This window comes from Babylonia areolata, chromosome 6 (assembly GCF_041734735.1).
Source record: "Babylonia areolata isolate BAREFJ2019XMU chromosome 6, ASM4173473v1, whole genome shotgun sequence".
In the NCBI taxonomy this organism is placed as follows: domain Eukaryota; kingdom Metazoa; phylum Mollusca; class Gastropoda; order Neogastropoda; family Buccinidae; genus Babylonia; species Babylonia areolata.
The window spans coordinates 12493082-12504409 of record NC_134881.1 but is presented as its reverse complement, the minus strand read 5'-3'; the positions used below and the strand labels follow the sequence as shown (position 1 = coordinate 12504409).

At 41.1% G+C, this 11328-nt stretch overlaps 1 protein-coding gene across 4 annotated transcripts in view; it reads left to right on the top strand.

Moving 5' to 3' along the window:
* The window catches only part of LOC143282741 (xaa-Arg dipeptidase-like), a 109405-nt gene that overhangs the window by 81261 nt on the left and 16816 nt on the right, over positions 1-11328 (top strand). Inside the window, exon 1 of one of the 4 annotated variants that reach the window (XM_076588487.1) lies at positions 9101-9121. The exons of 1 other annotated variant lie outside the window; for it this stretch is intronic. The gene's annotated coding sequence lies outside the window, so the exon portion shown is untranslated. Of the gene's footprint in view, positions 1-9100; positions 9122-10219; positions 10340-11328 lie in introns of those variants that run through there. 2 more of the 4 variants (XM_076588483.1, XM_076588485.1) reach the window with 2 other exon arrangements.

Here is an 11328-nt window from a genome sequence, read left to right as displayed (position 1 = left end):
AGCCATTGTTTACTGTTCCATTGAAGGCAAGCTACATTCACCTACATATTCTTTTATCCTGTCCATGTAGCATTTTTTGAATAAGTATCATGTGTCAAATTGAATTCTTCAACAGTTTATAAGACCATATGCTCTAGGTAGCACTTTTACTGAAACCAGTAGCATTTCGCTTGATCACAAACAGAGATCTACAGTGTCAAATTATTTTTCTTCAAGTTTTTACGAAATCAGTTTAGTGGAACATACTTCTACAAAAAGCACCGTTATCTTCTTCCATGAGTAGGCGGACTGTGGTTGTCACCAACATCTGTGAGATAAACTTGCGAAGTCCTAGATGTAATAATCCTCTCCTTCCTTCCTTCTCAGAATCACCCTGCTCTTCTTGACTCACTTGTGTAAACAGGTGTTCAGTTGTCTGTGTGTGTGTGTGTGTCTGTGTGTCCGTGGTAAACTTTAACATTGACATTTTCTCTGCAAATACTTTGTCAGTTGACACCAAATTAGGCATAAAAATAGGAAAAATTCAGTTCTTTCCAGTCATCTTGTTTAAAACAATATTTCACCTCTGGGATGGGCTCCAAAAAATAAAAAATGAAGCCTAATTATATGCAAACTGCATCTTTACTGTTATATTTATATTTTTGTATTCTCTTAACTTGGCACTTTGATCTGATATTCTGACACAACAACAAGAGCAGTCATTATTATCATTGTTTGTTCTAACAGGAACTTCTTTTGCTAAGCATGGAAGTTTTATTTATTTTGCAAACGTTTTGGTGCAGATAATAAAAAAGGGAAATTACTCTGTAATTAATGCTAGGGGACTTAATTTGCCACAAGTGAGTCTTGAAGGCCTTGCCTCTCTTGTTTTTTTTTGTTGTTTTTTCCCCTCATGATGTGTTTAAAGTATGAGAAGGAGGATAGTGGTGGTAATCGGATGCTCTGTCGCCTCTGATAAGGAAGAGTTGACTGTTGCTGGGCCATCTGTCCACCCTACCTCCCTGACCAGCGGACACCTTGTTTCCTTTGTTGAATGTGTTGAGGCTGCAGTCTGTCTTGTGTGGGCTGTTGGTACAGCTGTTGTCTTGCTCGATAGTGTAGTGCTGTCTGTATCAGTGAGCCTCTTGCACTGTTGTCAGTCCTAGAGTTCTCTTTTAAGGTCTGGTCATTCCATAGATTCATGGCTGACAAAGCAACACCATTTCATTGTCAAAAATACCTGGTGAGGCATGTTTAATAATGTTCACTCATTTATTTTCCATCACTAAAGCTATGATGGGGCACAAAATACTGAAAATTAACAAATGAAAGTTTTTAAAAAAATTCTTAAAGACTTAGCAAAAGACTCAATAATTAAGGATTTATATCTATATTAACGAGCCAGTGAGTTTCAAGACCAGTTCAGTTTATTTCACTTAGCAAAAGACTCAGTAATTAAGGATTTATATCTATATTAATGAGCCAGTGAGTTTCAAGACCAGTTCTGTTTATTTCAGAATACTTCATTCAATCCACTCGGGACAGTTATACACCTAACAACTCACACAATTGGCCAGCAGTGTCCACAACAGAGCAAAAAGCCATGTAGTTGACACCAGCTTGCTTCATGAAGCATATGGCTGATCGTCCATTCTGAAAACAATTTAAGCCCTTTTTCCACCATTTGGAAACTATGGTATAATGATGGAATCATCCTGGAGTTGACAGTGAACATATCAGTTGAAGCAGAAAGAAAAGGTAAATTCATGGATATGGTTCCAGTCACTGTTGCGTTTAGTCTGTTATAATGAATTATGAAAGTGGGTTGTTTTTTTTTGAAAAAGAAAAGTGAACTGAAGCTGCAACAGCAAAGTTAAACTGATTCAGATTTGAACCTGCAACATTGTACTTCTGCAGACTGTCATTTTTATGTCAGCACATAATGTCAGGTTTCTGAGTGTTTCTGAACTGTTTATGATAAAAAAAAAATTTTTTTTAAACCCAACAGATTACACCTTTTTCTTATAGAAGAAACTTCTCAACTCACTATCAAAATTTGAGCTTACTTTTCTTGTTTTTAATGAAATGGTTATGGGTAAATGATCACCCCATGAACATTAAGTTCAATAGGAGATTAAGTGCATGTCTTCAGCATCTCACTTATTCAGTGCACTCATGTGGCTGGATCACATTACATCTCCCTGCATTCATTTTGTCACAGTTTGAAATGGTGAGAATCACAATTAGGAAACTGACAAAGTGCCTCTTTGTGTATGACTCAATGAGGGTTTTTGACAAGCGTTATCATTGGTATACTGGAAATGCCAAAATGTGTACTTGCTTTTGCTTCTATTATTCTGTTTTGTCAAAAGAAATGAATAAATGTCAATGGTCATAATGGTTTGCGTACATGCATGTGTGTGTGTTTGTCAGTGTGTGTTGTTGTTTTTCTTCAGTTTAATTTTTTTTCTACAAGTCATATTGGACAAGAATATTGTGTGTGTGCGTGTGTGTGTGTGTGTGTGTGCATGCGTGTAAGTTTTTACTGGTAGTTAAGACTAAGAAATGAAGTTATCACACTTGTGTGTGTAACATGCATGGTACAAGATTTTTTAGATTTTGTGAGGGAGGATGTTGGGTTGACACAACCAGATTATTTAATCATTACATGTGGAATGTAGAATTCAAGTCAGCTTGTTCATCCATGTTTGCACTGTTTGGTTGTCAGTTTTGGCTGTTGTTGTTATCTAAAGATAGAGAAACCAGAAACTTTTGTTTGGTTTGGCTATAACCATTTTTGAATGTTTAACATGCATTTATAAAATCCCTTAAAATAGCAGATATGCACATGTATTGAAACTGAAACAGTAATTTTATGAACTAAGATTGGAAAAACAAACAAAAAAGGATATGATTTATAGATAATGATAGAAATTATTCAAAATGGGTTGAGTACGCTGTGTGTTGTTGAAGACTTGTGAATGATTGAAGTACCTTTTCTTAAACTTGTGCAGGGTCAGCGGGTGATGATGATTCACTGCATTGTTTTATTGTTGGTCAGTAAACGGATGTTGAACTACATGCTTTCTTTGTCCATAGCCGCAGGGTGTTTCAGATGCCTTACATATCAGCTGTCAAGTCTGTTTTGTTCTTGGATGTTTTAACTGGTCTTAATGACCATGTCTCTGGCATGTAATTAGGAAGAAAAAAAAACAACTACATGTTTTGGGGGGTGGGGGGGTTGCTGTTGTTCATGACCAGAGTTTTTCCCTCTGACCACCTCTATCCTTTTTTCATTGGAACAATAAAATATTTATCTTCTTTCACTGTTTGTGTTGTTTTTACTTTTTGTTTCAGTTTCAGTTTCTCAAGGAGGCATCAGTGCATTTGGACGAATCCATATACACTACACCTCATCTGCTAGGCAGATGCCTGACCAGTAGCATAACCCAACTCACTTAGTCAGGCCTTGAATGCATAATTATAATATTTGTGTACCTATCAGAATGGATTTCTTCTTCAGAATTTTGCCAGAGAACAACACTCACTTTGCCACAGGTTCTTTTTCAATGTGCCAAGTATGTACTGCACACAGGACCTTGGTTTATCATCTCATCTGAATGACTGAACACCCAGTTTGATTTTCCAGTCAAACTTCTGAGAAAGGGCAAGAGCGGGATTTGAACCCAGACCCTCACAGACCTTCTGTGTTGACAGATGAGCGTCTTAACCATTCTGCCACCTTTCTCCTCTGACTTTAATTCTTTGCATTAACATAAGATTTCAAGCTAAAAATTTATGTTGTGAGTTAACAGATTGGAATAATGCAGGATTATCTCTCAGTATGTCCGTCAGCATACATATTGTAATACTCTTTGTCTGTCAACATGCATGTCTGTAGTCTTTAACACATGTCTTTGATTTATTGCTTGTGTATATACTCACAGAGAATTAGGGCATCAGCAAGTCTGAAATATGTTGACCTTAGAGATAGAGAAACAAACTGAATCCCATCTCTAACCCACCAGACGACGCTACCAAGACTGAACCTCAGGACTCGTGATTGGAAGACCAGCGCTCTACTACTTGGTTAACATGCCCTTCAGACCTGAAACAAAATGTAAGGTATTAAAACTACACCACAAAAACAGGTTTTGCTGGATTCATACTTGGGCTTAATCTATTATCCCAACGAAAGAGACACCCCAAAAAACGAGAAGAAGAAGAAATGTTCATTAAAAAGCACTGTTAGCAACCAGAACAATGTACTACAGGCCAAAGTAGCAAAAACACTGCAAAATGGGCTGGTAATATAAGTTTCATCCAAATGCCTACAATCCCACTACCTGGCACTGTCAAGTGTACAGAATCATGTGAACAGACATGACTTGAAACATATTTGTACAAACAGTACTTCAAACTCTTCTTAGATTCTCTTTGTGCATGAGTGCGTTTGTGTGTATGTCTGTATACCTGCGTGTGGGGGGGGGGTGCGGGTCTGTATACCTGTGTGTGGGGGGTGGGGGGGGGGGGAGGGTGCAGGGCTGGGTGGATCGAGAGAGCAATATGGTGATCAGTAATTATAATCAGTCACATCATTCAGTGATCAGTCCATAAACAGTATTTCTTTTGAATAATGATAATGATTTAAAAGGAATAAAATTTAGCATGACAAGCGACACAACCAACTCGCTGTCTGCCAAAACATAATTTAACTGAAAGTGTTTTCTTGCTCTCAAAGAAATGGATATGACATGATAAAAAGTGCAGTTCCGATCAAACCATCCAGATCACCCCAGACGTAACAAGCACCCCCTCCCCCGTCCCCCTCCCCACCTCTCTCTCTCTCTGTGATCCTCTCCCAGCTCCTCTCCCCTCCCACATCCCTCCCTCCTCGCTTATTATCCACCCTCTTCCCCCTGTTCCGTGTTAAACTGGGTAGACGGCTGGACAGAAGGGGTTACAAACCAGATCAAAGAACTTTTTTTTTTTTTTTTTTTTTTTTTTAATCGTTTCCTAACCTTGACAGGTTGTGTTATGTTTATGACGTTGATTATCAAATGACGTAATACAATTTAAACGTCTCGATTTGAAACGACGAAGTGTCAGTTGTTGAATGGACTTGAAGATTCTGTCATTGTGTGGGATCAACGCAGTATATAAATGGTGTTGCAAAAGAAATCTTTTTCGTGAGGAAGCTGCAGACTTTCGACCTCCGAGAAAAGCCCTGCAGAGAAAGTAAGAAGGTTACCAACGTTTCTGTGACTTCCGACCAGAAGCAGGAGAGAGTCCAGAACACTGTTACCATTCAACTGGAACCAGTGGAAGCCTACCTCAAGTGCTGGGTACAGTTGTCAGACACTGAAGAAGACTACAAAGGACTGCCAGTTTGAGTCAAACCTGATAGTCAGAGAGCAGTTTATAAACGCTTGCCCAAAGGACATAGCTGTTCACCTTCATGAACAAGAATCGCATAAGTCAGTTGGTGGATATGACAAAAGCAGCTGAGCGTTACTTGACAGCACATAATAGTGACCGGCGTTGCCGGCTACCAATAAACCGTCCTTCACAAGCGTAAACGAGCAGCCTAAGTCTGTCAACAAGCCAAAACAAAAGAGAGACTGAGGATTTTAAGACTGCCCAGTTTAGAGCACAGACAACAGAGAGGAGACCTGATCGATGTGAATAAATACCTCAATGGGAACTACAACACTGAGAAACCACAGTTTCAGCTATCTGACACGCTGAACCTTCGAGGCAGCTCCATGAAGCTGTCAAAGAACAGGTTTCACTGCAACCGTAAAGAGTAACTTTTTCTCTCAGAGGGTGGTCTCAGCATGGAATGAACTTCCAGATCAGGTGGTCACAGCTCTATCAGTCACCGCCTTCAAACTACACCTTGACAGCCATTGGAAGGACCTACCAACTATGTATAACCCCCAGTGCATTCAATAGACCTAAGGGAACTGCTCGCCATGCATGCAAAGTCAATCTAGAGCTTGGAACGTGAACAGGCCTGCAACAAGGCCTCTCACCACGAAGATGTCAACTTGTCAAGTCAAGTTGAGTCAAGTATTTCAACTGCCATCGAGTTAGACACAGGCATTTCGAATGCCGAGCTCGGCCTCCTGCCCAAGGCACAGGGACATGGAGGACGAGACAATCGACGAGACTGGACCAACGGAACTACAGAAACGACCAAGTGTTGCTGAATTGAAGATTCTGTCATTGTGTGGGATCGACGCCGGCAGACTTTAATTAAAGAGACTATAAGCGGTGTTGCTACAGTAATCTACGAAGATTGACAGTGAAGAGTTGGACACGTCTCCATTGCTGATAGGAACTCTAAGATTAGCCTAGTTTGTGGTTTAGCAGCGTCAGCTATATCTATATATATGCAGCAGCAAGGCTTCTCAGTCTTCGGCCGTTGTTCTCTTCTCCCTGCTGTCGCATCTCGCGCCCGTCCATTGGCTGATCACAAGTATCAAAATTATTGTAGCCAGAACGAGGCTGCTGTTAATACCATAAATATGGCTTATCATACATCCCCCTTTCTGAGGCTAAATTTGAACTATATATAAGTCCTGGAATTGTTCCAAATGTTCACAGTCTCTTGAAATTTAAAACAGTCCATAAATTGTAACTGAAAAATAACACACCATGAACCAGCAGTTTGCAAACTTGTCTTGTTTCAAGTACTGTTTATAGGTCAAGCTTTGAGGGCATTTTACATGTCGACCACTGCGTGTAACGACTGCACTTGAATTTCTGTCTCTATCTGTAGGATTGTCACTATCAATATGTTGGACATCTGTATGCGCATCAGGTTTGGTTTCTGATGTCTGTTGATGATTCTTTTGGTCTGTAAGTGTGGACGTCACATGAGGAGCATTACCAAATGCTGATAGCTGTTGACTATTTCTGCAGTGGAGATGGCATCGGTTCCTTCTCTGGATTCCAGTATTGGTCTGGACAGCATATGACCTGGTGCAATGTGGTGGTGATGATGAAGTATCCACCAATACTGCTTCGATATCTGCAGGGTCTTGATCCAAACTGGCTGTCCTTTCACTAATGGTGGCAAAGGCCTAGCTTGGTGATGTCTGTCAAAGTCTTTTTTCTGTCGATGTTTCAGTTTGGCATCAACTTCTCTAAAGTTCTGCATGTTCTTCCCTTCTGGGACATGTTGTTTTGGTACTGTTGGAATTCTAGTCCGCAGTTTTCGACCCATCAGTAGTTCTGAAAGACTGAATCCTTGTTGAAGTGGTGTGGCTCTATAATTCAGCAGTGCAATATATGGGTCTTCTGCCTTTTTCAGCAAAGTTTTGATTGTTCTGACTGCTCTTTCTGCCTCTCCATTTCCTTGTGGGTAAAGCGGACTGCTGGTGAGATGTCTGAAACCGTATGATAAGGCGAACTTCGTGAATTCCCTTGCACTGAATTGTGGACCATTGTCTGAAATAACCACTTCAGGAATTCCTTGATGAGCAAAGATTAATTTTATATGCTCGATGACAGCAGATGATGTGGTCTGTTTTAGACGTGAAAATTCTATCCATCTAGAAAAGTAGTCCACAACCTTTCCATTCAAAAAGGTCCATTCCAACTCGTTGCCAAGGGTAGTTGGGTGTCTTTGTTGGTTGCAGTGGCTCTGGGTGTAGTATCCTCTCATTCTCACAGACTGCACAACTGGAAATTTTTCTCTCAATCTGTGTTGATAACCTTGGCCTCCACACACAACTCTTGGCCAAAGTTCTTCATTTTACCATGCCTTGGTGTCCTTGGTTCAGGTGTTGCAAAATATCCTCTTGCATTTCTGCTGGGATGACAAGACGACTCTGAGACAGTAATAATTCATTTTCTACTGTCAGCTCATTCCAGACTGTCCAGTATGGCTTCAACGATGGATCACCTTTAGCTCATTCTGGCCATTGTGACTTGCAGTATGTTTTCACTTGGCTGCAAGTAAGTTCATTGTCTTGTCTTTCTTGTATTTCTTGTAGCCTACCATCACTTGCGGGAAGTCCTTCAATGACTGTATGAACAAACATTTGTGTCTCGACCTCCTTCTGACGATCCTTTCAGCAGGGTCACCAACAGGAGCCCGAGAGAGAGCGTCCGCTGTCACAAGATTCTTGCCAGCAACGTAGATGATCTGTTCCTGGTGTGAGAGAAACTATCTGGATCTCAACGTATTGAAAACAAAAGAAATGTTAATAGATTTTCGGAAAGACCCCTTGCCTGTAGCTGACCTTGTTATTGATGGTCAAACAGTGGAGAGGGTCAATGAATATAGATATTTAGGGACCATCTTAGACAATAAGCTGACTTTTGACAGAAATGTTGATTCCATTCATAAGAAATGTCAATCTAGAATTTTTTGTTTACAGAAGCTTAGAAATGTTGGTATAGATTCAAATATTCTTCAAAGTTATTATCGATGTTGTATCGAGTCCGTGCTTACAGTTTCATTTATGTACACACAAAACATACACACACACACACACACACACACACAGAGAGGGATTCACTCACACAAACAACACACACACACAGAGATTCACTCAAACACACACACACACATGCATGCGCACACACACACACACACACACACACACACACAACACACACTCACAGATTCACTCACACACACACACAGATTCACTCAAACACACACACACACACACACACACACACACACACACACACACACACATTACTCTCACATCAATAGAGTGACACACATACAAACCAACTCAAACTGTCCTAAGACAAAACCCACACTCTCCTGTCTCACCCACCTGCCTCATCTGCATCACCTGTAACCCCCCCCCCCCCACCCCCTCCCTCCCCAAGCCCCCATCACACCCCCTCCTCCTTCACCCTCATGGTAGTCTCACATTCCCCGCCCTCCTCACTCATTTCCTTTTAACTCTCTCCATACGAACGGCGAAAGAGACGACGTTAACAGCGTTCACCCCAATTACCATCATCAAAATATCGCAAGCGGAAGGCTGAAGAGGTGAATGTTGACAAAGAATACCACAATTCTGACGACGGAAGCTAAAGGTTGGGTCATTGAGACACCCACTGGACATCAGAGGGGTCTGTGCAGAGGAGAAGAGAGGACTGGCCGTACTGAGTGAGTTAAAGCAGTGCAGAACCAGGGCACGTACGAGGGGCACGCTGTGAGGGCACGTTTGAAGTGTGCGTGATGGAGGCGAAGGACAAAAGGATGACCTTTACTGTCTCTAATCCTGTGCAGTCATTCCGAGTCACCCTGTTTGTTTTTGGTCATGGCTGGCTTCCGTGTTGGCTAGAACGTGTCACTTATCTGATCATGTGTGGTTCAAGTTTCATTTGCCTTGTGTGTGTGTGTGTGTGTGTGTGTGTGTGTGTGTGTTTAATGGTCTGTAATAATTGTCATCAGATGGTTTTGTGTTTGTGGTTTGGTCTTAGCTTCCGTGTTGGCTAGAACGTGTCACTTATCTGATCATGTGTGGTTCAAGTTTCATTTGCCTTGTGTGTGTGTGTGTGTGTGTGTGTGTGTGTGTGTGTGTGTGTGTGTGTTTAATGGTCTGTAATAATTGTCATCAGGTGGTTTTGTGTTTGTGGTTTGGTCTTAGCTTCCGTGTTGGCTAGAACGTGTCACTTATCTGATCATGTGTGGTCCAAGTTTCATTTGCCTTGTGTGTGTGTGTGTGTGTGTGTGTGTGTGTGTGTGTTTAATGGTCTGTAATAATTGTCATCAGATGGTTTTGTGTTTGTGGTTTGGTCTTAGATTTTTTTTTTTTTTTTTTGATTAAGTGTTTTTATTCTAATGTTTTTAGTTTCTGTTTTTGTTTGTTTCAAAATCCAACAACTTTTTTTTTTTTTTTTTTTTAATCTAAAGAAAAGAGAGTGTGTGTGTATGGAGATAGGATGGGGATTTGTCTAATATGTTTGCATTTGTTTGTGTGTGTGTGTTTGGGGGAGGGGGCAGTGTGTGAGGAGTGGGGGTGGGTAGAGGGGGGTGGGGGGTGCAGAAGGGGTGTGTGTGTGTGGAGGGGGGGGGTGTATGTTCATGCATGCTTGTATCAATGTGTGTATTTTGTGTGAGTGTGTGTGTGTGTCTGTGTGGTAGATTGAGACAGCATAATTATATATATATATGTATGTGTGCGTGTGTGGATGTGTGTGTGTGTGCGTGTGTGTAGTGCGCACCTGTGCTGGCCTGTGTGGGTTGGTGACTGGCTCAGTATAAATTGAGGGGAGTGGGGTGTGTGGTCCCATTCCTAGCTCTGTACTTACAGCCCTGGGGTGAGCAACTTGCTTTGTGGCTGAAGTCTGCGCTGAAACATTGTGGGTCATCTTGTGACTGGTATTTTGTCTTTTTGATACCTGTTTAATTCTTTTTTTTATAATTTTTTTAGTTTATTATTTTCAGGCATGTTTTTGTTGTTGTTTATTCATGCATTTTGTTTATGAACGTGAATGTTGTTTTATGTTTCTCTATGTTTATTTACAGAAGAAAAGATGTGATGTTTAATTATTTACTCTGTGTGTGTGTGTGTGTGTGTGTGTGTGTGTGTGTGTGTGTGTGTGTGTGTGTGTGCGCATGCATATGCTTGCAGAGATGCGCTTGATTTTATTCAACACGTGTGTATTCTTCATTGATAATCTCCAGTGTTTATTGCAGCTGTACTATCAGTGGAGGACATTGTTGCTTGAATACTCCACATTGCGAGGGCTGTCAGTGGAGGTTTTCCAGCAGGATGGAAATGACAGTGTCCAGGTTGGGGAAAATGACGAGGTTTTGCTTAAAAGTGAAGCTGGCTGTTGCAGTGGAGTGATGGCCCAGAGGTAACGTGTCCGCATAGGAAGCGAGAGAATCTGAGCGCGCTGGTTCGAATCACGGTTCAGCCGCCGATATTTTCTCCCCCTCCACTACTACCTTTTTTTTATTACATCATAATTATTAATTAATTAATTATTTATTTATTTATGTAAGCTTATCCATTATTTGTTCACCTTTTTTTTTCTCAAGGCCTGACTAAGCGCGTTGGGTTACGCTGCTGGTCAGACATCTGCTTGGCAGATGTGGTGTAGCGTATATGGATTTGTCCGAACGCAGTGACGCCTCCTTGAGCTACTGAAACTGAAACTGAAACTTATGTGCTGGTATGGAAGTTTGGGAGTGAGGAGTAAGCGTGTTTTGAACGATGTCATGAGTGTATGCAGTAAAATTGTGGGAGTGAAACAAGCTAGTATGCAAGAGCTGTATGAAAGTCGAGTGGTTAAAAAAAGCAGGCAGATAGCAGCTGACGACACCCATATTTTAGCAAAGTATTATGAGCTGTTGCCATCAGG